Source organism: Acomys russatus, chromosome 6, assembly GCF_903995435.1.
Source record: "Acomys russatus chromosome 6, mAcoRus1.1, whole genome shotgun sequence".
Taxonomy (NCBI): domain Eukaryota; kingdom Metazoa; phylum Chordata; class Mammalia; order Rodentia; family Muridae; genus Acomys; species Acomys russatus.
This window is the reverse complement of record NC_067142.1, coordinates 85,545,600-85,571,111: the sequence shown is the minus strand read 5'-3', so window position 1 is coordinate 85,571,111 and position 25,512 is coordinate 85,545,600. Positions and strand designations below refer to the sequence as shown.

Here is a 25,512-nt window from a genome sequence, read left to right as displayed (position 1 = left end):
AGAGAGAAGTGATTGGGAGTTTGGGGGGTGGGGTGAGAGCCAGAGAGAAAGCAGACACTATGGAAATGCAGTGTGCTCAGTGGGACGATGGGAATGTCCTTGGAAAGAAAGAAGAGTTCTAAACTAGGGTGGGGCAGGGCCTGGGAGGAGATAGGTGGAACAGGTCTGAAAGGATCAGTAAGTGTGTATGGCTGGTTGAAGGTGAGAGCAGGTCAATGTGGAGTCCACCCTGGCCAGTACAGACCCTCCACGGGCCAGGCAAGTGCTGAGGAGACAGCAGCAAACAAACCCAAAGGCCTTGACCTCACTGACCTTACTTTCTAGTGGAAAGAGACAAGTAACAAACAACAGAGCCTGTTAGAGGATGCTTCTTTGTTTTGTTTTGTGTTTTTGTTTTTTGAGACAGGGTTTCTCTGTGTAGCCTTGGCTGTCCTGGATTCGCTTTGTAGACCAGGCTGGCCTCGGACTCACAGCGATCCGCCTGCCTCTGCCTCCCGAGTGCTGGGATTAAAGGCGTGCACCACCACCGCCCGGCATACAGCCTGTTAAAGGATGATATGCTATACAGAGAAAAAACAGACCAACAAAAACCGTGGAAAGGCATTAAGGTGTGGCTGCTGAATAGAAGTCGTTTTAAATAGAGAAACTTCGAGCATGGTGCCAAAGGGCACTCTGCTAGCACAGTAGGAACCTGGCTCGAGCAAACCATAGGCATCTTGGATATGACTGCCATTTCAAAATTATACTTTTAGTTTATGTCTGTGGTGCTGTGCATGTGGCATGGAACCCATGTGGAGTGAGAGGACAGCCTTCGGGAGTCCTGGGGATTGAGCTCGGGTTTGGTGGGAGGTGCCTTCACCACTAAATCATCGTGCCAGCCATTATTGCTTGACATCAGGTGACCCTGACATGTACTCCAAACCTGAAGGATAAAATGCAGTCATTGACAGAGCCCAGTGCTTCATGCTGTACCCGGACCCAAGAAAGCCTGCGCACATTCCAATTGGCCACATTCCACCTTTGTCCAACTTAGCGTGCAAGTCTCTTCTTTCTTTGAGATGTGGGAATCCTGCTGTTGCTCAAGACACATTTTCACCCATAAGTCTCTGCTGCATGCACTCTGTGCAGTCTGGGGCTTGTCTGCCTTTCTTTATAGGGTCTTGACACCTTCCCTTTCAGGTAGCTCTTTTCCCCCAGGTAGCTCTTATACACTGAGTCTTTCCAAAACAAGTATCAGTCTCTTTCATCTTCACTACATCTTTATTTCTGAACTTTGTTATCCCTCTTAGACTGTGTCGTTCTTAGAACAATCCTGTGACAAGGTAGAAAACTGCTGTGCCCTGCTGCTCGCTGTGCTAGCTTGTGCTGTGGCATAAGATATCCATCGCGACAAACAATAGAGTTACATTTTTTCACATCTTGGAGTCCAGGAGTCAGAGATGAAAATGCAGATAGACTCCTTCAGAGAGCGTGAGGTAAAGATGTGCCCCAGGCCTCCCTCCTTGCCTGTTAGGTAGCTGTCCTCTCTCTGTACCTTCACATGATCCGTCTTCCTTCCCTCTGTGTGTGGCTGTGTCCTGAGTCCCCCCTTTATAGAAAGATAGGCAACATTTAGATGAGGGTTCACTTGTATGACTTCATTTTAACTTCATTTCAATGTTACGTGGCTGTTTGCCTAGTCTAAGGTCATGTTCCTAATGAGGAGTCAGCACTTCAGATGTGAATCTGGAGAGGGGGGCACAAGGAAGCCCGTAAGAAGCTTCCAGTTACTCAAGCCTTAGACTGTGCAGCGTGTGCTGGCTGGCACATCGAGGCTAGACAGGTAGATGGCATACCTCACACACCATTGGCTTTTTTGTTTTGGTTTGGTTTTGGTTTTTTGAGACAGGGTTTCTCTGTGTAGCCTTGGCTGTCCTGGACTGGCTTTGTAGACCAGGTCAGCCTCGAACTCACAGAGATCCGCCTGCCTCTGCCTCCCTAGTGCTGGGATTAAAGGTGTGCGCCACCACGCCCGGCTATACCACTGGCTTTCAATGCACAAACCCACTCACTATTTGAGGATGTGTCTAGAAACAAAGGGCTTTCCATGGAAGGCTGCCTAGCTCATTTGGAAAGAGAAATTTTTGAACAGACCCAAAAAGTCTAGATTGGATTAGAACAGGATCTGCAGCTTCTTGGACTCTGATTAACCCTGAAAAGGTCTGTCGGCTTGTTCTGAGGCTGGCCGAAAGCTAAGAGAGCTATTAAAATAGAAACCAAGAAACAGCAAAGTGAACAAGAGAGAAATGGCAACACTAGGGGATACAAACCCCAGGAGACAGGAGGAGAGGGGCAAAGGAAGGAGGGAAAGGAGGTCAACGAGTCGTGAATTACCCCAGCTCACCCCAGAAGTCACACCTGCTCTCTGCACACTCAGCAATACCTGCAAATGTGCTTCTCGAGTTGACGTGTTAAGCGATAGTGGCAAAGTGTTATTTTCTAAGGTAGAAATGCCCAGGCACAGTGACCTTCTGAGGCCAAACTACTCTCTAACATTTTTCCCCCGGTTAATTTTTAAGCCACAACTAAAATAGTTCAAGTCTTTTGTGAGTTGCCAATCTCAATCTTCATTGCTCTGAGATACTTAATGTTTTTTAAATTAGCAAGGATGCAACCTTCCAAGACACATTAAACCTATGCAATAAGCTGCCAGGCTGGAAGGTTCAGTTAGTGCCTGAGGTCCTGCAATAACTCTTAGAGAGGAAAGCAAGTGACAAACCTCTCTGGTCTAAGTGTCTTGTCTGAAATTCCTGAGAATGACTTAGTGTCCCAGCACCTTCTACCCAGGCCCATATGACCTAGAAGGTGACTCAGGAAAAAGCAAATCTTCTCCATAATCTTTGAGCTAAAGTATTTGGAAACCATGTACCCTATGTGCTCGTCAGCTATTCAGTACTATGACAAAATGCCCAAGAACAAACCAACTTAAAGGAGAAAAGAGTTGTTCTGGCTGACACTGACAAGGTATAGTCTGCGGTGGTGTGGTTCCGTGGGTCTATGGTAAGTATAGAGGACAGGATAGGACCCCTGCCAAGCCTGACTTCCTTAAACTAGGCCTCCCCCTCCTAAGAGCCTGCCCATCACACTATTGAACCCATCAGTAGACTAATCATGAATGAGGTCAGAGCTCTCCTGATCCAGTCACTTCCCCAAAGGCTCAGCAGTGCTTCACTGGGAAACAAACTCTGAGCACGAGAACCTTCGAAAGACAGTCAGAGGAGCCGGGCGTGGTGGCGCACGCCTTTAATCCCAGCACTAGGAAGGCAGAGGCAGAGGCAGGCAGATCGCTGTGAGTTCAAGGCTGGTCTACAAAACAAGCCCAGGACAGCCAAGGCTACAGAGAGAAACCCTGTCTCAAAAAATTAAAAAAAAAAGAAAGAAAGAAAAGTTTGAAAACCAAGCTAAAACAACAGAGTGTGTTGTACACCTTTGCAGATGGCTTCCAAGTGACATGTTCAAATTAATTTCTCTCAGCAGATGTTTGGATAATAAAAATACATATTTACTTTTTCCATCTCCTACTCAGCTGCAGGCTCACTTTGGCTCTGGCAGGAAGCAATGGGCTCCAATGAACACGTAGAATAGTGACTGGGAATCAACAGGGATGAGGTGGTTGCTCCTGGGAGCAAAGGTGAAAGGACTCTAGCCAGCTCGGGCCTGGCAAGCGTTTGGCTCTGCACACCTTGTCCTTCTCTCCCATTCCCTCTGCCTTGCTAAAAACCGTCAGGTTGCATTCCTGAAGCTAGCCACCAAGTTCTATTCCTTTATTTGGCCACTTCCTCCTCCTGAGGCTGGTTACCAAGGCCCAGCTATCAAAGTATTGAAGTCTAGCAATCAAATCCCCCTTTTGGCTACCATAATCAACATGCCCAATCAAAATATACCATTCACCCTAGAGCCCATTCTAACACAGACCTCCCTATTTCTCTTATTAAAAATGACACCTGTAAGGTCATTGGCTGCTGTTTTTCTGCCTGAGTCAAAAAGCAGCCACTTTAATTTGTCTCCCTCTGTGAAAACAAGTGCTTGGCTGTGGTTTGCCTACTCCAGGATCTGAGAGGGAATCCCTTCAAAGGTTCCAGAGCAACTACAGATATGAGCACACAGCATCCAGCTTTGCAGAAGGGGGCTACAGGGTGCAACTATTTCTACTGAAGGTTGTGAAAGCTGCTGGCTATACCATGGCCAGTGCCCCTAACAGCTTGAAGTGCCTTTGGGGGGCTGGTCACTTTGGCATTTCCTTTGGCATCCCGGGAAATTGGAATCCCCCAAATTGGGCTGGGGCAACTAAGTTACAATTTGGTATAAAATTATTCTCCCCAGGGGAGCCTGACTGACTTGTGCCTGTGACAGCGTTGTGCTGCCTTTACAACACAAAGCTCTAGCTTTGCTTGCAAGCTGTGCTTCTCTGGGCAGGACCAGGGCTGCCATCTTTGAGACGCAGCTTGTAAGAGGGACTTGCTGCAGATCTTGAGGATCAGAGGGGTCTGCTGGGAGCTCTTGCTCCTCTGTGCAGCCCATGCCACTCTGTGCCTCAGCAGCCCCATAGGATTCTCAGGAGCACTGAAGGAGTCCAGGAGGACTCAACTCAAACAAGTATTCTTACACACTCCACACACAAATTGGTTCACAGCAGTATTTCTAGCCACAAGTAAACATGACAATCCAGAAGATAATAAAGGTGCCAGATACAGACAGACATATAAACTCCTCTGTACAAGGGGTGGCGATGGTTGCGAATAACTTGAGCTTAGCAACCTTCAGGGAAAGAAGGTTTCTCTTTTCCAGTATCCATATGTATTCAAGGCCAGGGGGAGGGATCCGATTTGCCAGTTCTGGGTTGCATGCACACCACTGAGAAGGGTGAGAAGGGTAAATGAGTATGTGTTTGTGTATGTGAGTGTGTGTAAGGTAAGCTTGGACACACAAAGCACCACTGCCTTTTCAGTGCATGGAATGGCAGGTCTAAGGCTTCATGCTTGGGACCTAAGTCAACAGCAAACTGGTCACCTCTCCTCCCTTCCTTTGACAGCTTCCGGTCCCACTGTTCTTCCTCCCTGGAGTGTCTGTGCCCCAGGCATACCCAGAGCCACTTATGATACTGTTGTGAAACTCCAGCCCCAGGGACTGGAAGGGCAGACCCCAATTGGTGATTCCCTTAGGGAAAGGGGGAATCCTGTGTTTTGATTCTGAAATAGAAGACTTACAAAGATGCCAGAAAGCTATAGTAAAAAGAAAGAAAGGGGACACAGAGAAGCCATCGTAAGACCTTTTCTGTCAAATCTTCTCTGATTTGTCCCCTTTTCTGCCACTCAATTAGACATCACTTTCAAGCATCAGTGCTTCCTTCTACAAACTAACTTTACCTTTGTTTGGAGTTAGAGGAATGTACCACCACGCCTGGACCTAAACTTTTCTTTACGTGATACTTGCTCTATACCAGGCTGGCCTTGAACTCAGATCTGCTTGCTTCAGTCTCCTGGATTAAAGGCGTGTTTGTATTCCAGCCAGATCACACAGGGCTAGAAGGTCTTTGGATGTGACCTCTTTCCAGAACAGCCACATTGCGAATTAACATTTCTCTACAGCCCCCTCCCCCCAGCGCTGTTCTCTTCTGCTGTTTTCACAGTGTCCAGTCCTGCAGGCGGTTCCCTTCTCAAGCCAGCTGGAGTCCAGAGAGGAGGAGGGTTTGAGCAGGAGCAGAGCCATGCAGCCTCGGTGCATCTAGGCCAAGTGCTGGGAACACAGTACAAAGTCCTTGTGCCCACAGATCTTTCTAGTGATGAAAAACTTGTTCTTTTCCATCCAGAAAGCTGAGGGTTGGAAGTGATTATTAGCCTGGGGATCTGTGTTATCTGCTGGGCCAAGCAAGGTCCTGCGTGCTGTCTGTATGACAAATACTGGGCCAGACCATTGGGCCTTTTAGCTAGCGCAGCTGTCTCTGGAGCCCATCTTCTTAGAAGAAATTAGTTGAGTCTCACTGTAACTACGTGTCTGTGTGCCCTGGGATTGCATTACTCCAGGAAACCTTTTAAAGCTGTACTGGGTTTAAACACATTGGGAGTAACCCACCTGTTATTAGCTTCCTGAAGTCTGATCCAGGTTGACGAGGTTAATCTGTGCCAGGTTTTCATTCTATCTCTCTCTCTCTCTCTCTTTTTTTTTTTTTTTTAGTTTCAAACACTAATTTATTCAATTATATTATAACTTTGAAATTGGAAATGAATTAAGAATTAGGAGCAAATTACATTGTCTTGCTCAGAAACAAATGCAGAGTACTATGCTGTCTTTCATTTATTAAATAACTGTGATTTTTTGGAAGTTTTAAAAACTGTAAACACTTTTGGCAAAATGGAAGAACCTTTTAAAAATAAAATGGGATGTATTTATAGCACTTTCACATTTTGCAAACATATTCAATAACATTTCCAAAACTGTCTTTTAGGTATTCTATGACTGCAGTTATATCAGCGACTCTGGTTTCCAGAACACACACCACTCAGCACACTTGGGTGAATGCCCAAAAGTCAATTGCAAAACCAAATATTACTTGTATATACTTTTTCAAGTCATATGTCTTTGCATGGTTCCTCTTCCAGGTCTGACACCCGCAAGGACCTCCTCAGCCAAGCTAGAGGCCTAGCAAGTGCCACAGAGCTTTTCTTTGAGCCAATGACACAGAGAAAGCCCTGTGGAGCTGAGTTTGTAGGAGAGCATGCTCTTCAGCACAGTCCTCAGCACACTGCAGGTACTGCCCTGGAATAGGGCACAGTGAGAACCAGAGGGCAGGTATAAGAAGAAGTCAGTGAGAGGCAAGCAGCCCTGGGTGTGAAATCTGGAGATCTGAGTTTGATGCCTCAAACAACTATTTACCTGTTGTGTGATCATAAGTAAATCACTTAGCCCTATTTTGTGCCTCAGTTGCCTCATCTGGAAAAAAAAAGAGTCAATAATAACTTAGAGGGCTGTTGTCAGAATGAAAGGAGCAAAGGCTCATCAACGCACATGCCACTTGTGACCAGCTGCAGAGCATGATGGTTAAGAACCCAGACGCAGCTGGGCGTGGTGGTGCAGGCCTTTAACACCAGCACTCAGGAGGCAGAGGCAGGCAGATCCTGTGAGTTCAAGGCCAGCCTGCTCTACAAAGTGAGTCCAGGACAGCCAAGGCTACACAGAGAAATCCTGTCTCAAACAAACAAAAGATCACAGATACTGAAAGTTGACAATTGAGTTGAATCTTTAATTCTGAACTGAGAATAGATATTTTTATGCATGAGGTACCAAGGACTCGAGTTAAAATGCAGGGAGGGTGGAGTGGGTACAGTAGTGCAGAAATGATTGGCTTTGAATATTGGAGGGTTGACGCTGGATGCTGGGCGTGGGTACAGTGTGTGTGGTTATTACACTAATTTGCCTGCTTCTATGCAAGCAACCCTCAGCTTACACAGTTTTAGAGTGCATGAATTTCAGTTACCATGGTTTAGTTAGTAGCAGTCACCTGGTGACACCGTTCCCGTTTCAGCTTCTGTGGCATGTTAACTTTGAGCAGCTAGCTGCACTGGGTACAAATGCTCTTCCATGTCTACAGATCACTGTCCGATATTCATATCTGACACACACCATTGTCAGCCGCCAGTCACATCACCTCTTGCAAAGTGTGTCTGCTGACCGATCACTCACTGTACATATGCTAGTTTATACACAGGAAACCCGCTCTGCCAATCTCTTGTCTCCTCGTGACGATTTGACAGAAACAGGCAATCCAAAGGGGGTCAGTCTTCCGAAAATGACTTGTGCCAGAGCAATGAACAGAGTGATGTTAGAAGCGGATTGGAGCCCGAGTGGCTATGGGAATGCAGTCCTTGCCCCTGGCTGAGACTCCTCTGTGCAGCCCTAGGCACTCAGGAGAGACAATATACGGACTTCGTGGTCCCAAGTGAAAGGACGAGATGTATTGAAACTCGGGTGTATGAGGATGGAAAAAACACTCTCCATGTCACTAAACAGGACCACAAAACTGCTTTGGAGAAGTTTTTTGTTTTGTTTTGTTTTGTTTTGTTTTGTTTTAACAAACAAAACTGTTTCCTTTCAGTATTTGTGATATTTTATTCTAGAGTGAATTAAGTTTTGAACTGTTATCTTTATTTCCCTATACATTTACAACCAGCACTAAAAGAATACATTAAATGTAAGCGTTAAAAAACATTGTGTCCTGTGGATCATCACTGCTATTCTGGTCTCAGCTGGTTCCAGCCAGCCTTACACTTTTGTGCTCCTGTGGAAAATGAAGACTCCAATCATTGAAGTTCTCAATACTGGGCCTGTCTTTTCCCTAAGTCCATTGACTCACTTTTCTACAAGAATTGCCTGCAGGAAATCACTGTCACCTGACAAAGACAGTCATTGCATCCTCCGCTCTCTGAAGGCTTAGCTAGGCAGTCAGGGTTTCCTTTCTGTACTGTCTTTTGAGGTGAGTCAAAGCTCATGATCTTCATAGAGCTGGGTCGCTTGGCCCCTGCTCTCCTGATCGCTCCCCAGCCCCAAGTGCTCGCACCTGTCATTGGCCAGCATTCTCTCCGATCTGCAGTTGGGCTCAACACACTCCAGTCTCAGCACAATCTTCTTTGTAGTTTTATTCTTTTTGCAGAAAATAGGCTTAGCCTGCCCACCATAGCCATACTGTTTCCTGTCTTAATGCCACATTTCCTGGGCATGTAAAGCATCCTTGCCCTTCTTGTACTGTGTCACCTCGTCGTTTGGTGCTTGCTACATTTCTTGCAGAACGCCTGGTGGGTCTTAGGAACATTCACCATGTTGACTTCTCTTTAGCACTCCTGACCCCAAGGATCTTATTGAGATATTGCTCTCCAACCATTTTCTTATGGAATTTTAACACTAAAACATACTATAATTTCCTTCACAGATTCTGTCTGCATTTGTGTTTTACACATTGTTTTAGTTACTAGTTATGGTTTGTTTTTGGTTTTTTTGAGACAGGGTTTCTCCATGTAGCCCTGGCTGTCCTGGACTCACTTTGTAGACCAGGTTGGCCTCGAACTCACAGAGATCCGCCTGCCTCTGCCTCCCAAGTTCTGGGATTAAAGGCGTGCGCCACTTAGCCCAGCCTGACCATTTAACTGGGGCTTGCTTACAGTTTTGAAGAATTGAAATTTTAGTTCATTATCATCATGGCAGGGAGCATGGCAGCATGCATGGTGCTGGGGCAGCAGCCTAGAGCTGCATGCTGGGCCACAGGCTGAAAAAGAGAAACACTGGGCTTGGCTTGGGCTTTTGAAACCTCAGAGCCCACTCCCAGTGACACACTTTCTCTCCAATATGGCCACATCCACTCCAATAAGGCCACACCCCTTAATTCTTTCAAATAGTGTCACTCGCTGGTGACTAAGCATTCAATATAGGAGCCTTTGGGGACCATTCCTATTCAGACCACACAGGTGACAGAAATAAAATCCTCTCCCCCAGTGTTTTGCCTCCTGGGAGGATGACAGTGCTTGAGAGAGCACAGCCAGACCTGTGACTGGTGACCCCCAAACTGCTCACCTTCCACAGCACAGCTCTGCCCTCGCCTGCTCCATCCCCCAAGTCACCCTGATTTTGTTATTGGTAATTTGTTGTCTTCCACACAGTCCTGAACTTGACTAAAGCAGTCTGGCCATCCCTGTCCTTTGCTGGGAGTCTTGCTCGTGACTGATAAGGGTGTGTAACTCAATCATATGCAGCAAGAGTTGAAGGCAGATCTTCTGAGTTTCTTCATAAACAAAAGAAAGACATCACAGAGATGGCTAGCCTTTTCCTGTGTGCTGTCAGTCCTTTGTATGTTGGCTTGAACGTGAACTCTGGCAGCTGGTTTTGCCATTCAGAACAGATTCAAGGAGTGAGCCACTGAAGATGCAGAGAAGATGAAAACGATGAAGTTGGTATGATCTGGAGCCCCTGGGCTGTTAGCTCTAGAGATGCCCACCTTGGCATTGCTGTTGCCTGAGGCACGCCTCATAGTCAGTGTTCCCAGGTGGCCAAAAGGACCCCAGGTGACACAAGAAAAGGGGAAATGCTGGTGCAGCTAAAGAACTTTGAGCAAATACATGGTCAAAGCGGACACGTAGGTGAGGACTGCTGCACTTTGGAGCAAATGACTGGGAATTGGCTTTTCCTATTCCTAACCCAGCTCCCCCAAGCCCATCTCTCCGGCATGCAGGCTCTGCATACCAGGTTTGAATCCCACTCGACCACTGATTGGCTGGATGGCCTTGGTAAATAACGTCTCGTGTGTCTGTTTCTTCTTTTACAAAACTGTGGTAGAACTCCTGACAGCAGAGCAGGGCATGCCAGCACACACCCGTCATCCTAGCAGTGGGGGGGGGCGGGGGGGCAGAAGCAGGAGGACTAGGAGCTAAGTAGCAAGTGTGAGGGTGCAGAGACGGTCTCCAAACAAGACTGTAGGGGACTCTCGGGAAGATCCTAAAGATTTAAATGCGCAGCTTATGGGAAGTACTTGGAATCAGCCTGTGTGTAGCATTTAACAAATGGCTGTTTCTTTTATGCTGACAGCTTTCAGCAGCACCTTCCCAGGCCTATGTGTTCCCAGTGTTTCTCCATATATTTCTCACTGATCCAATTCAGCCTTGTCCCTCCTAGACTGCCCCTCTCTTCACTGTCTACACTGGGTGGTGCTGTGCCCTGGGTCTCAGTGAAGGCTCACACTTCTCCCTTATCGTAGAATGAATGTCAATATCCATGTCTTCCAAAACTCCTTCTTGGCTGGGGGTGGTGGCACTCTCCTTTAATCCCAGCACTTGGGAGGCGGAAGCAGTTGAATCTCTGAATTCGAGGCCAGCCTGATCTACAGAGTGAGTTTGAAGACAGCCCAGGCTACAAAGAGAAGCCCTGTCTCAAAAACCAAAACACCAACCAACCAACAAAACAAAATGCATCTGTCATGGCCCAGAGACTTGGTCCCTTAGGTCCTTTAAAAGGGCCCAGCCATGCCGAGTTTTTCACATGGGTGCCAGGGATCTGAACTCATGCCCTTGTGTTTGCTCATCAAGCACTTGATCCGCTAACCATGTCCTCAGGTCCCATTTTGGTTTAGTTTTGAGATAAGATCTCAAGTAACCCAGTCTGGCCTAGCGCTCCTGATCTTCCTGCCTCTTCCTCCCCAGAGCTAGGATAATAAGTATTTACCCCCTCACCACGCTTTTCTTTTCTCTAATAATCAGAGCCCTCAATAACTACAGCAATCCTTTTATTTTTTTTTTAAACAAAGATTTATTTATTTATTATATATACAGTGTTCTACCTGCATGTATGCCTGCACACCAGAAGAGGGCATGAGATCACATTATAGATGGTTGTGAGCCACCGTGTGGCTGCTGGGAATTGAACTCAGGACCTCTGGATGAGCAGTCAGTGCTCTAAACCACTGAGCCATCTCTCCAGCCCCAGCAATCCCTTTCTAAGGTGATGTTCCCAGTGACCTCGACCATCTTGCACTAGGCTCTAACCACTAGATTCTACCCATCTTACCACCACCACCTGAATATGAACTCTTGGGGAACAAAACACCTCTAAACACAGCATCCAGTTTGGATCAGGAGCACACATGGCAGAAATGGCCAGATATTTTTGGATAAAAGGTGTCTAGTGTCTTTTGTAAATACTGGTATCCAGAGCAGCTGTTAGAAGCCAGCCTGAAGGTGAACATACAGAAGTGACTCAGTCCTGAGGCTTTCCCCACCACTGCCTCCTGCTTACATGGCCCAAAAGACCTGAGAGCCCAGGGTTTTCCTAATGTCTTCAGCTCTGCATCCGGCACAGTGACTGCCAGGCAGCAGGCGTGGGGAGTGCCTGTGTTGATGAACCCATGGCTCCGGCACAGTTCTTCCCTGGTTCTCTAGCTTTTCCTGGCTGAGTTCTCTTATAGCAAATCCTAACACAGGTCCCCATATGCTCCTGGTCACTCCAGTTCCAGCCTCTGGTTGGGGTGGAGGCTCGTGTTCCAAGCTGGAAACAGCTTCCTGGGGTGGCAGCAATGCTCACACCTGCCAGTCAGATCTCAGTGAGCGCGGGGACATCTTAACACTCCTTGTTCCAGACTTTGGACCGCCACCTTTCCGCTGGCAATTAGAATGATCTCAGCGTGCATGGACATGTAGGTTTATCACTTCCTGGTGATAGCTTTGTAATCGATACACTGTGATTAACATGTAGGGTGGGGTACTGTGGCTAAGTATTTAGTCTCCAAACACTTCAGATGAAAGGTGTCATCCCAGAATAGAATGACAAAGAGGAAATGATGTCATTGCGATCATCTTTTCTGAATGTGGATTAAGAGCTTTATTGTCAGTGAATACAAATTTCCTTCCTCCCACACTTCCGTTCCCCCTCCTTCCCGCCTTTCTTTATTCATTCCTTCTTCTGTCCCTTCACTCGCTTTCCTGATTCTCCTCCTGAGTTTTTATGCAATATATCTTCATTAACTACAGTCTCATGAAGCACAATAGTCTCCTTGAATTTATTCCTCCTGTCTGAAATGTGTTGTTTCAACAGCATTACCCCAGTTCTACCCCAGCTTTTGTTTGTTTTGGTAGACCAGGCTGATCTTGAACTCACAGCAATCCTCTTGCCTCTGCCTCCCGAGTGTTGAGATTCAAGGCCTGTGCCACTACACCCAGCCCTTTTGGTTTTTTGTTTGTTTGTTTGTTTGTTTGTTTATGTTTTGTTTTTTGTCACAGAAAAATGACACCGGTTTTCCTGTAAAGAACGCCAACTTTCTTGTTTCCCAGCTGTTGAGACAATGCCACATTTTATAGGCTTCTCAACAGCAGAGCATTCCTATGCTGTTTTCTATAGTCATAAGAGTAAGCCATACAGCTCTGGCAGAGTCCCATAAGCATCGCCAGGTCTTCCTTGTGGAATCATTCAAGCTAAGCCTTCCAGGCCGTGAGGTGCTCTGCACACCTAAGTACAGGTGGACCCATATTTCTTCTCTTGTGTGGTTCCTCCATGCCCAGGCCTTCATGTCTTTGAAGTCAAGGCTGAGTCAGTGGCATGGCTGGGCCCCAGTGTGTGGGAAGGGGAAGGAGACACAGCAGGAAGCTCTAGCCAAGAAATAACACATTCATGCACAGAATTTGAGCAGAAATTCACCCATCCAGCCATATCTAACTGCTGGTAAGGGGAGATGTGATGGGTCGATCCAGTGTGCTTGTTAATTGATTAATCTGCAATACTTGGGGGTTACACACCTCAGTGCCTGCTGGGCAAGTGCTCTGCCACTGAGCTGTACCCCAGCTGTTTTACTCTATACTGAGACAGGGTCCCACAAGGTTGGCTCATGCTTGTGATGGTCTGCCTCAGTTCCCTGGCAGCCAGGGCTATAAGTCTGGGCCACCAGGTCCTACTCACCCCCAGGGCTATAAGTCTGGGCCACCGGGTCCTACTCACCCCCAGGGCTATAAGTCTGGGCCACCGGGTCCTACTCACCCCCAGGGCTATAAGTCTGGGCCACCGGGTCCTACTCACCCCCAGGGTTGTAAGTCTGGGCCACCGGGTCCTACTCACCCCCAGTTCTTTAGTCTCGTTTCCAAGTTACTTTGTGGCTCTGAGAACAGAGTGAGGCTCAGTTTCTCACCAGAAGCTCAGAGCAGATAGAAAACCAGAAACATAACACAAGAATCCCTGCTATGTATTTTATGTACAAAAATGTAAGCAACTTCCTATATTTTTTAATGACTAAAGCAATATACTTTTATTTTAAAATTTTCTGGTTTTGCTATATGTTTATTATTCACTGAATCAACGTAAAGGGGAGAAGGTTGATTATTCCTTTGTTTTACTTTTTTTTTTTTTTTGGCAGGGGCTCATGCAGCCCAGGCTGGCCTCATACCTACTGTGCAGACAAGGCTGATTTTAAACCCTCGTTCCTGCCACTGTGGCTTGTTACTGGGGAGCTGGGGTTACTGGCGTGCACCATCACAGCTGTTGCTGTTTAAGGCTTCATAGAGGTGTAATTGACAGGTAGATTGGATATATTTTAAATGCCTGTTTGAAAGGAGGGGAGTTTCATTTGGAATTATGGTCTGTGTGGCGAGGAGCAGAGGGAGCAGGCTGGTCTGCCAGCAGGAGCTTGCGGGCAGTGGCAGCGCAGCACGTGGGCAGGAGCAGGTTTGTGATGTGTGTTGTCACAGCCAGACACCAACAGGGGCATCTCCTCGTGTGGAGCTCACTTCCCATCTCTCTTCTCTGTCCCTGTGCTAACCCTGCACTACTTCCTTCGAGAGTTTTAAGTATGACAGACATCTCCCATAGCCACACGCTGTACACCACAGCCACAACCTCATCCACCTTGTGATATCAGCACCTTTTTGCCCTCTCCCCACCCTAACTCCTGGTAGCCACTCTCTACTGGTTCTATGAGTTTCGCTTTTCACAATTTTAGATTCTGCGTGCAAGAGAAGCCAGGCAGAGGGCTAGTCTTCCCGTACCTGGCATGCTTCACTGAAGAGCTTTTCCTACTCTCAGGACTTCCCTCTTTCTATTTATTTTTCATTTTTACTGTTTAACACTTTGTTTGTATTTATTTATTTTATGTGTACTGGTGTTTTGCTTGCATGTATGTTTGTGTGAGGATATCAGATTCTGTAGAACAAGAATTATAGACAGTTCTGTGCTGTCATGTGGGTGCTGGGAACTGAACTCAGGACCTCTGGAAGAGCAGCCAGTGCTCCTAACTTCTGTGCCATCTCTCCAGCCCCTACTTTTTATTTTTAATTTTAATTTACTTGGTTTTCGTTTGTTTGTTTTTGAGACAGGGTCTCTCTATGTAGCCCTGGCTATCCTGGAATTCACTCTGTAGACCAGACTGGCCTCAGATTCACAGAGATCCAACTGCCTCAGCTTCCTGAGTGCTGGGATTAAAGGTATGAGTCCTCACATTATGTCAACTTCCTTCTTTCCCCCCACCCCCAGACAGGGTTTCTCTTGTAGTCCTGGCTGTCCTGGACTTGCTTTGTAGACCAGGTTGGCCTCGAAGATCTGCCTGCTGCTGCCTCCCGAGTGCTGGGATTAAAGGTGTGAGCCACCATGCCCAGCTCCGATTTCCTTCTTTTTAAAGTCTGAATAATATTCCCTTAATTTCGTGTCTTGCTGAATGGGGGAGGGGATTGAGAGACTAAACAGTCTTCAGCAAATCAGACATGAGAAAAAGAGGTTGTTTAGGGAGGATCATTACTAATGTAGAATATATAAAATTTAATAGTCTTGTTAGTGGGCAAGACAAAGAGAGGAGAGGGGAGAAGAAGGAAGAAAGACGTGTTCTTGACATGGCACGTGCATGTTCGCCCTCCCTAGGAATTCCCTTTGTGTGTAATCACTCCCTTCCAGGGGCCATCCTGCCTCACCTGAAGGAGGTGATGTGGTCCAGGATTGCAGCAGAGCCCAGGGGCCTGAAAGCACTGAAGCATGGCCTTGCCTGGCAACATGATGGTGGCATTTCTCTGGAGAAGAAGGGGTTAGGTGGTGGTAACCATCCACCCCTGGAGAGAGCTTCTCTCTATCCTGTCTGTCTCTTCTCTCTTCACCCCTGGTTCCTCCACAGCCTCACTGCCCCTCTCCCTGCTTTGTAGTGGAAAGCTAAGCAGCCTGTGGCCTTAGACTCAGCGATGGCAGGTCACCACAGCACCAAGTGCACTCGTTGCCTTCCTGGCCAAGACACTGGTGAGCTCCCAGCAACCTTGTTTGCTCCTCTCAGCAAGTGACAAAGTGCAGGAATGTGTCCTGGAGGACTTCCTCTTGTGCAGCCAGGACAGCTAAACAGCTGCCCCTTTCTCTGATGTTTGAGTAAATTCTTTTGATTGTTCAAGCCAAAGGTCATTTGAGTTGAATCTAAATCCCAGTGCTGAACTGTGTCCACTGACAAGAGGTGGTGACCACAGGCCACAGGAGTTCTGGAAGGGAGCAGGGACAGGGCAAATTGTCATTTGGGAAATTTCCTGCCAGAGAAGGAGTGCAAGGGTTGCTATTTAAAGCTTTGTAAAACCCAAACAAATCTCCCTCTCGTTCTCTCTCACACTCACATACTCACTCTCACATACACACTCTGACTCATACACACATACACACTTACACAGACACGTATACACTTACACACATTCTGTCTCTGTGTCTGTCTCTCTGTCTTTGTCTCTTACATACACACACACACACACACACACACACACACACACACATGCCTAAGAATGGTTGCCCAGTATGTGCTAGTAGGTTTGAAAAGAAAGGCCTTTGTTTCAGTGGTCTTTTAGATAAGGAAGGCAAAAGATACAGCTGCCATAGCAGAAACACTGGGGCCAAGGAGGTGCTCAGGGGATCAGCCCACTTGCCATGAAAGCTACATGAGTCCTATCCACATAGAGTGAAGATGAGGGAAAGTGATCCTCAGACCTCCACAAGCATGCCATGTGCTACGCACCCAACACCCACACCACACAAATGCACAATAAACACAATTTAAAATGTAACGAGGGAAAGAGAGACACAAGGAGCTGGAGAGACCGTACAGTGGGCAAAGTGCTTACTGCACGAATGTGAGCACTGAGTTCACATCTCCGAGCTGAGCTTGGCCTCTGCAGCACCGGTGCTGGGGACAGGCAGGTGGACCCACCGGCTCGCTGACAGGACAGTCTCACCAAACCAGTCGGCTCCAGGTTCAGTAAGAGACTCTCTGGTTTCCACATGCATGTCCACAGTTGAGTGCACCTGCACCCACACATGCACACACCTGCACGTAGTCCTTCCCCACAAACATTACTAAAGAAAAGCAGTGGAATCACCATGTCAGAATGGAAGGACAGTAAAGGAAGTGGAGCTGAGTCGCCTTAATCGTTCGTTTCTTCACTCAGTCATTCACTTCACAGATGTTTATTAGGAACCACTGTGCTATCCACTGCAGTAGAGACCAGGGACACAAAACCAAGTCGGACCCAGGGCTCCAAGCTCTCAGACATGGGAGTCGGATGCCTAAGCCAATAAAAGTATGGTGGTGGCACAAGGACCCTCCCACACCCGTACACGGCTCTGCTGATGCCAGCCGTGTGAGCATGCCGTGGGCAAAGGTCAAGAAAAGGTATAGAAAAAGATGGCGAGTGGGCCTCTCTGACGGCTAGACCTACACAGAACAGAAGTGGGGACTGAGGGTGTAGAGCCGGTACCGTTGTCACTGCCAGAGTCTGAGCTGCAGCCAGCCAAGGAACTGCTGCTGTGGTATGCTGCTACCCCTAAAACACGGCGTTAAAGAGGCACCCACCAGCCTTCCTGTGGAGAAGAGATGACAGAGAACTGCTCAACTCCACATGGGAATCCACACACCTCCTCTGGGGAATGTCCCCCAAAACTGCCGTAGGGCAGACCAGAAGGAACTGAAGGACTCTGAGTTCGGTCTTTTCAGGCAAACACAGAATCTGTCTTTTTACTGAACAGAAGTCAAACACTGTTAGTGAGAATTTGGTTACATTCTAGTCACTCAGGCTCCTGGAAGTCCAAGATCCATTGAATGTAAAGATTCTTATTGCCAGAGGGCAGGAAAGTGTCTGCTTCCAGAAACAGGGAAAACAAGGGGAGTGGGCCAGTCAGTCCCAGTCAGGAGATGCCATGGCTGGTCCCAGCCCCTCCCTGGGCATCTGCTTCTCTTCCACCTCTGTTACAGCACAGCAGACTACACTACCCACCATTTCCACATTACAGCTCCCTGCAATCTCTCTTTGAACAAATTTCCTATTTGATCTCTGACCCAGTTTAGGGCAAGAGAACAGGGTTCATGCTGCACAGATGGCTTCTGGGAACTGCCACTGTGGGCAAGGTACAGTGGGGAAGGTGCCACAGAAAGTTATCAGCAACTCCTCCTGTCTCTGGACCCTGGTCCCTGAAGAGAAGTCACTGCTGTGTTGGTTCTGACACTGATAAGTTCATGGTATGTGGAGAAGATTACTATGGTCATCAATAATGACACAATATGATTTATTTTGGGGAAAGCTCAACTCATAAGATGCACACCACTCTCTGCCCCCAACCAGGCTGTATACAGTAACACCAAGGTCTGGGACGATTTCTTCCTCCTGTCGATGACTAACAGCTTTCACTTCTCATCACTTAAAATCTAAAACTCCCACTTTTTTCTCAAGCTGTTCTTTGCTGTCAAGAATCTATCATTTACTGTTCTGGGCCTTGCCGCACCCACAAGCACCCATCTGTGGTAATGACTACATCTAGGAAGGTTATGTCTTGTTCTAGCTTTCTTCCTATTGTTGCAATAAAACACTATGACTGAAAGCAGCTTAGAAGAGGAAGGGTTTATCTGCTTACATTTGTAGTTCATAGTCCATCACCAAGAGGCACGGGGCAGGAACCATTGAAGAATGCTGTTTGCTGGCTGGCTCTCTGCGTCTGTCACAGGCTCATACTCAACTGGATTTTGATACAGCTTCAAGTCACTTGCCTATAGATGTGCTGCCCACGGTGGGCTGGGTCCTCCTGTATAAATCAACAATTAAGATAGTGCCCTCCCCCCAGTACATGCCACTAGCCAATCTGATTTTGGCAATTCCTCAACCAACACTGTCCTGTCAGGTGATTGTAGACTGTGGCAAGTTGGCAAAGCTAACTAGCACACATCCATATGGTGAGGGCGTGTCTGTGCTCCCAACTGGAAGGCTGTGAACAGCCAGGAAGTCACTGTGCAGCTGTAATTCTCCTACGGACATTTGTAGTTCATTAGGTCTTCACAGGAAGGGGAAGACCACAAGGAGAATCATCAAAGGATTATGAAGAACTCATTTAGCACAGGCCGTTGCCCTTAACCAGGTAAAGGCCGAGGCTCTTCAAGCAAATGACCATGCGTTCTATTTCTACTCCCACAAAGTCAGAGTGACATTCCAGGCTTTGGAAAGAACTTGGGATGTCATCTGGGCCAGTGACATTACATACCCTCCTCAGGGTAGGGTCTACTCTCCTAGACCTCTGAGACATGGACCTCTATGTAACCTGCACGCCAACTTTGATTTCTAATTTAGATTATAACTTTTAATTTATTTGTGTGAAGAACTTCAGACCCCCTCCCCTGCCATGTTCCCAGGTCGTCAGGACAGGAGCCTATGTGTCTCTCCCAGCGCAGCCCTTCTTGAGACGGAACAAGGGACGTGTGCAGTGTCTCGGTTCTCCTTGGAAACCTCTCCACGGAAAACCTACTTGTGCCTTGATTTGTCCTGTCACCTTTCGTAATTCTCAGCATTCAAATGCAGCGCTGCTGCTGTGGTCTGGAGTGAGCGGCAACTGCAGGCCAGCCATTGTTCTCGTCCTTCTTTCTTCTAGACTTAGTGCTGCCACGTCTTTTCCCCTTAGGCTTATTTCTTTATTGTGTTTGCACATGTGTGCACATGCATGTGTATGTACATGCACCTTCATGAGTTTAGGTGCAGCACACGCGTACAGGAGCTCATGGATCCCAGAAGAGCACATCAGAGCCCCTGGAGCCAGAGTTCCAGGTGGCTGTGACTGGCCACGCAGGTGCTGGGAGCCTTTACCAGAACAGGAAGAGCTCTTGACCACTAAGCCATCTCTCTAGACCCAAAACTTCATGTAATTTGAGCTAGTTCTGTCTTTTTTTTTTTTTTTTTTTTTTTTGTCTTTCTTTCCTTCCTTCTTTTGGTAGAACTATCAGAGTAGACTCATTAAGCTTTTTAATCTTCATTTAATTTTTCAAAATAAGAAAATTACTAGGCTGAGCACAGACACTTGGGAAACAGAGACAGGAGGATAATTGCAAGTTTGAGACTAATCTGGTCTTTGTAGTGAGTTCTCAGACATCCAGGTTACTCAGGGGACCTACAAAATAAACAAGCAAACAAAACAAAAAACAAAAGAAGAAAGGACTGAGAAGTTACTCATTTTTCTTCTTATTGATGCACTATTTATTCAGTTAATAGTATTTATTCAATCATTTTCTTTATGTAGACCACCCACTATAACACTTAGAAAAGTAGCATTCAGTACAGATGGACAGTAATGTGCTCCGCAGCCTCTGTCAGTAGGAGGTGGGGCACACCATCACAGTTTTATCTGGGGTGAGTTTGAAGCTTTTTGGGTCAGTAGAAAATAGTGGAAGCATCCTGGCATGGTGGTGCACACCTTTAATCCCAGCACATGGAAGGCAAAGGCAGGTGAGTCGCTGTGAGTTCGAGGCCAGCCTGGTCTACAAAGCGAGTCCCGGACACCCAGGGCTACATAGAGAAACCCTGTCTTAAAAAAACAAAACAATAACAACAACAGCAAAAAAAGATAGTGGAAGGAACCCTGGGTAACTTCTAAGGCTGAGCCATACACAGGAGATTCTTAATGAAATCTAATCACCACACAAGGAGGCTTGCAACCACATAGGGGGTCCCACATGGAGGGCTGAAGCTAGGTGGGCACTCAGCTGAGCACATATGATGACCAACCACAAGCATCACCCATGCATGTGAGGACCTTTGGACCTGCCAGCTGCCACAGGGCACAGGTAATACCAAATGACCTAGAACAACATGAGACCTGAGAGAGCCATCACATCTTAGGCTGTTATGTTTGAGGGGAGTTTTTACAACAACTACAAAACAACCCACAGAATGTTTATATGGGGCTTAATACATGTTCATCATGGTTTTAACTTTCAAAGTTTTTTGGGTTTTTTTGGTTTTTGGTTTTTTGAGACAAGGTTCCTCTGTGTAGCCTTGGCTGTCCTGGACTCACTTTGTAGAACAGGCTGGCCTTGAACTCACAGCGATATGCCTGCCTCTGCCTCCCAAGTGCTTGAATAACTCTTACACTTGACCCTGATTGTGTGTATACCAGGATCCTCAGATTACAGATAAGGAACCTGAGACAGAGGGAACTGATAAATTTTCCTAGGGCCATGTAGTAAGTGATGGATTAGGATTTTAACTTGGACAGCTTATTAGAATCTAAAGTCTGTGTTCTAAACCACAATACCAAATGACTCTTTTAGGAAACCATAAACAGGTTGGAGAGATGGCTCAACAGCTAAGAGCACTGACTGTTCTTACAGAGGTTCCCAGGTTCAGTTCCTAGCATGCATGTGGCAGCTCCCAATCCTCTGTGAGTCCAGTTCTAAGAGATCCCATTCTCTCTTCTGGCCTCTCTGGGCACTGAGTGCACACGGGTCTCAGACATACATGGAGGTAACACTCATACACATACATTTTTTTAGAAAATACTATAAAAACTATAAACAACTTCTACTGTCAATAAACATCAAGCTAGCTAGGCATAGTGGTGTGTTCCTATAATCCTAGCACTCTGGGCTGTGTAAGAGGATTTCAAGTTTGAGGCTAGCCTGGGCTACATAGTGAGACCCTTTCTGTAACACCAAGGATGCTGAGTCGTCCATTGAAATCCTGATTTGAAGCTGGTGGTGGCGCACACCTTTAATCTCAGCACTCGGGAGGCAGAGGCAGAGGCAGGCGGATCTCTGTGAGTTAGAGGCCAGCCTGGTCTACAAAGTGAGTCCAGGACAGCCAGGGCTACATAGGGAAACCCTGTCTCAAAAAACAAAACAAAACAAAACAACAACAACAACAAAAACCATCCAAACAAACAAAAATAAATCCTGGTAGTATCACTCCTTTCACTTTAAGGATTACTTTCATGGAATTTACATTTTATTAATGTTTTCAAGTTATTGATAAAAGTTTAAAACAGTAGTAACATAGGAGTGGGCCCCATTAGGGACTGACCTGAGATCTTCCAAATCACCAGGTTGGCATCAAACTCAAGACTCTATTGCCTTGGCCTCCTAAATGCTATGATTACATTTGAATATTGCATGTGTGGTGGCAAAACTCTTTAATTAGATTGTTGGACAGTCTGCAGACTAGTCTGCCATCTTGGTCACTAGGTGTGCATATATGACTAATTTAATTTTAATATTAGTAACTTAAATCTCTGTACAAAAATAGATTTTTAGAGGGTTGCCTCAGGCCCTAAAGTTGTAAATTCCTGAAACAGGGCCCCAGAATCTGTCTTCTATGTGGTTCTGATGATAGGCTAGGGCACCCAGAATCTAACTTCCACTTGTCTTTATCCATATTAACAGCTCTGTCAAATCCTGGACCAACTTCCAAGTATGCTAAGGCTATGAAATCCTCTGGTAAACATTTGGGAATCACTGGCCCTTAACCAGTTTACAGTGTCCTTTCTGGGCCCTTTCCATGTATTCAGTAGGGAGTGTAATGGAAGTTTTTGTTTCTTTGTAAACTCAGTTATGTTATGTAAATATGTTTTTGTTTTAATCCCAAATGTGGGATTTTAGTTTGGACTTTAGTTTGTCCACAACTGATAGTTGCCTTGTGTGGGGCCTGGTCTTTGCCAGCTGGTAATGGCTTGCCTTGTGCAGCATGGAGAGGGCATGGTCTAGGACTCTGAGGAGGATAAATAGCAGAGCCTGGAGAGAGAAAGCATGGCGAGACCAGTGACAGGAGGTGTGGTGGCTTGGAGACCGATGGAGAGAAACGTTTCAACACAGCAGCTCAGAGGAGACTGCTTGCTGCCTTTGCTGTTGACAGAGATTGGTGTTGCCACAAAAGAACCCAGTTGACCTTAAACAGCCAGGAGAAGTAAAGGGGTCTGATCTCTTCTCACTGACCTTCTTTCTCTCTTATCTAGGGTTATGAGGTTGGTGGAAGGGAGGTAGAACCTTTAATACTTCCAATAAAATAGAGTTTAAAAAACAAGTGTCAACAAAGGAGACTGAGCCATCTTCCAGCGATGTCTGGTGCCATGGTAAACTGACATGCCACCCCCACTGCCCTTCTTTACCACTGACTCCTTCATTCCTGCACCTATTTAGAGGTATTGGGCACTGACAGTCATGGGTGAAACACCTTCTGCCATCTCCAGGAACTAAAGTGTGAACAGTCTCTGACTGATGAGGACTCAGCCCTTGAGTGGGACACTTTTTTTTTAATTAACTAATTAATTAATTTTTGTTTTTTGAGACAGTTTCTCTGTGTAGCCTTGGCTGTCCTAGACTCACTTTGTAGACCAGGCTGGCCTCGAACTCACAGTGATCCACCTGCCTCTGCCTCCCGAGTGCTGGGTGAGACACTTCTAAAGAGATGTCCTATGAGACTCACCTGAGACCTTCATTGGTTCTCACTGAAGCGTAATCTGTTATCCTGGCCCTCTGCTCCTTCGTAAGAGTGCCAAGGGCATGGCAAACACTTCCTGCACTCAGTTTCCAGGAGTGTGTTCTAGGGAACTGAACACAAAGGCCTTTGACTTGGGTTAAGTTGAATTGAATGATCCTGCCCTCTCAGGATCTTTCTCACCATCTTGGGCGTGAAGAGACATCTCTCCTTCTTCTTCCTCACTGAACATGTGTACTCACTCTGCACCTGGCTGAGCTCAGCCTAACTAGTCAGAGGCTTGCTGTCCCTCCAACAGTGAGAAGAGGGCGTGGCCTTTGGAGCTGAAAAGCTGAGTGATTTCTGTCTGGCTTTTGTTCACACAATGCTGTTCCTCAGCTGTGGGACTATCACATCTTCCAGGTCTGAACATGATCCCGTGGGCTTATTTTGCCCCATGTGTTTTTGAAGGGCTAGCTGTGTGTGTGTGTGTGTGTGTGTGTGTGTGTGTGTGTGTGTGTGTGTAGGCGCTGATTTTTCTGATCTCTTCTTCCATGTGTGGGTCTCTCTTTGCAATCAGTTCTTGGCCTCCACGTTCTGCAGCCAGGCTGGCCAGGCGAAGGGCAGTGTTGCATTCAGTCAGGGTACCAGTGGCCAAGGACTTGGAATGGTGGGAAGCTTGAGAGAAGAATCTCCAGGCCATCCAGGAAAAAAATGGGGTAGAAGCAAAGGACTGAGGCAAATGAAATTCCCTACGCATCCAGGGTTCACAAAACACTGTTAGACCAAGGTCAAACCAATCCTCAGAGGCGTGCCACTTCCCTTGGTTTCTCTTCTTTAGCACTCTAAACATTGTCTGTCTGTCTGTCTGTCTGTCTGTCTGTCTCTCTCTCCCCACACACACGCGCGCGCGCGTACACACACACACACACACACACCCTATCATTTCTTCTTTCTTGCATGTGAGGTTTTATTAGATTCCAAGTCATGTCTTTTATCATTTAACCCCTGAGAGAAATCTCTCTGGTCCCAGTGTGTTCTTCCTGCTCCAGGAAAACAGTCTGGGTGAGCCTTGGACAACAGATTCACAGTAGCTCTAATCTCCTGAGAGGCCTGTGAGCCAGACTGTTAATGTATCCCATGGGGATAATCTTGGAGAGTCCTAGTCTTCCTTCTTAATAATCTAGGGACCCAGAACGAATCTCAGTCTCTCCAGGTCGCTTAGACTCAGGCCTCTCATATCACCACCTACAAGGAGTTCCTCCTTTTACAATAGTTCTGTGGACTAACAGTTGGGTATCACCTGAAAATTGCTGTGGCCATAGTTTTGGGGACAATAATTTTTTCCTTGGAAGAAATTGCTTTCTCTTCCAATTTGTTCTGAGGAAGCTGCTGATTAAAGGTCCCTGGTCCCTTCCTTCCAAGGTGTGTAGGAGGGGCATCCCTGATGACCATAACAACACTCTGCTCACCTGACACAGTGATTGGCCAAGGGCCACTGCCAAAGGGGAAAAGGACAAGGTGTTTGTTTTGTTTTGTTTTGTTTTATTCTTCAGCAAAGCTTGTGGGAAAAGTTCTTTTGTTTTTTGTTAAGTAGCTGTATGAGTTTACTGCTGCATGAGATCCTGGAAGCATAAAGCACCACCCAGAAAAAAGAAGCTGAGTTTGGTGACTTGCTTCAGGAGGCTGAGGCAGGAGGATTGCTGTAAATGGGAGGTCAGCCTAGGCTACACAATGAGATATTGTCTTAACAGAAAAGGAAATAAAGGAGAAAAAGAAAAAAACAGACAAATGTGGACACAAGGAAAGATGTTTGGTGGTGTCAGGTCCCCATGTCTTGCCTAGCTTTTCTGAGCTTCCAGAACTACCCAGAAGTCACATCTGCCTCTCTTTCTTCCCACTGCCCAGGTTCTAGAATTGCCAACAACCGAGAGTTCCCTTGATTAGCATCTGTCACAGTTGCTACATCTTCTGGGGCTGTCTGGAGTGTGAGGTGTCTGACAATGAAGGGCATGTGACAGGAAGCAGCAGGAAGCCAGGTGTGGCGTGTCCAGGTTATTAGGGGAGAGGAAGTAAAAGACATGCATGCATTTCTGCACATCTTCCCCTCATCTGCCACTCTGCTCACCAACAGTGAGCCCACAGCTCTCAGAGGCAACAACCACATCCTTCACAAGGAGGCCATGAGGGTGTCCTGCCTGCCCTACCTCACTGTTGGGAAATGTTGGCCATGATGGCTCTGTGACTCTTCACCTCCTTTGTAGACCTTTGCATCCCTGGCTTC

At 46.8% G+C, this 25,512-nt stretch overlaps 1 pseudogene; it reads right to left on the bottom strand.

Moving 5' to 3' along the window:
* Positions 1 to 8,514: 8,514 nt before the first annotated feature.
* Positions 8,515 to 8,852, bottom strand: LOC127191173 (60S ribosomal protein L36a-like; annotated as a pseudogene).
* Between the last annotated feature and the right edge of the window lie 16,660 nt (positions 8,853 to 25,512).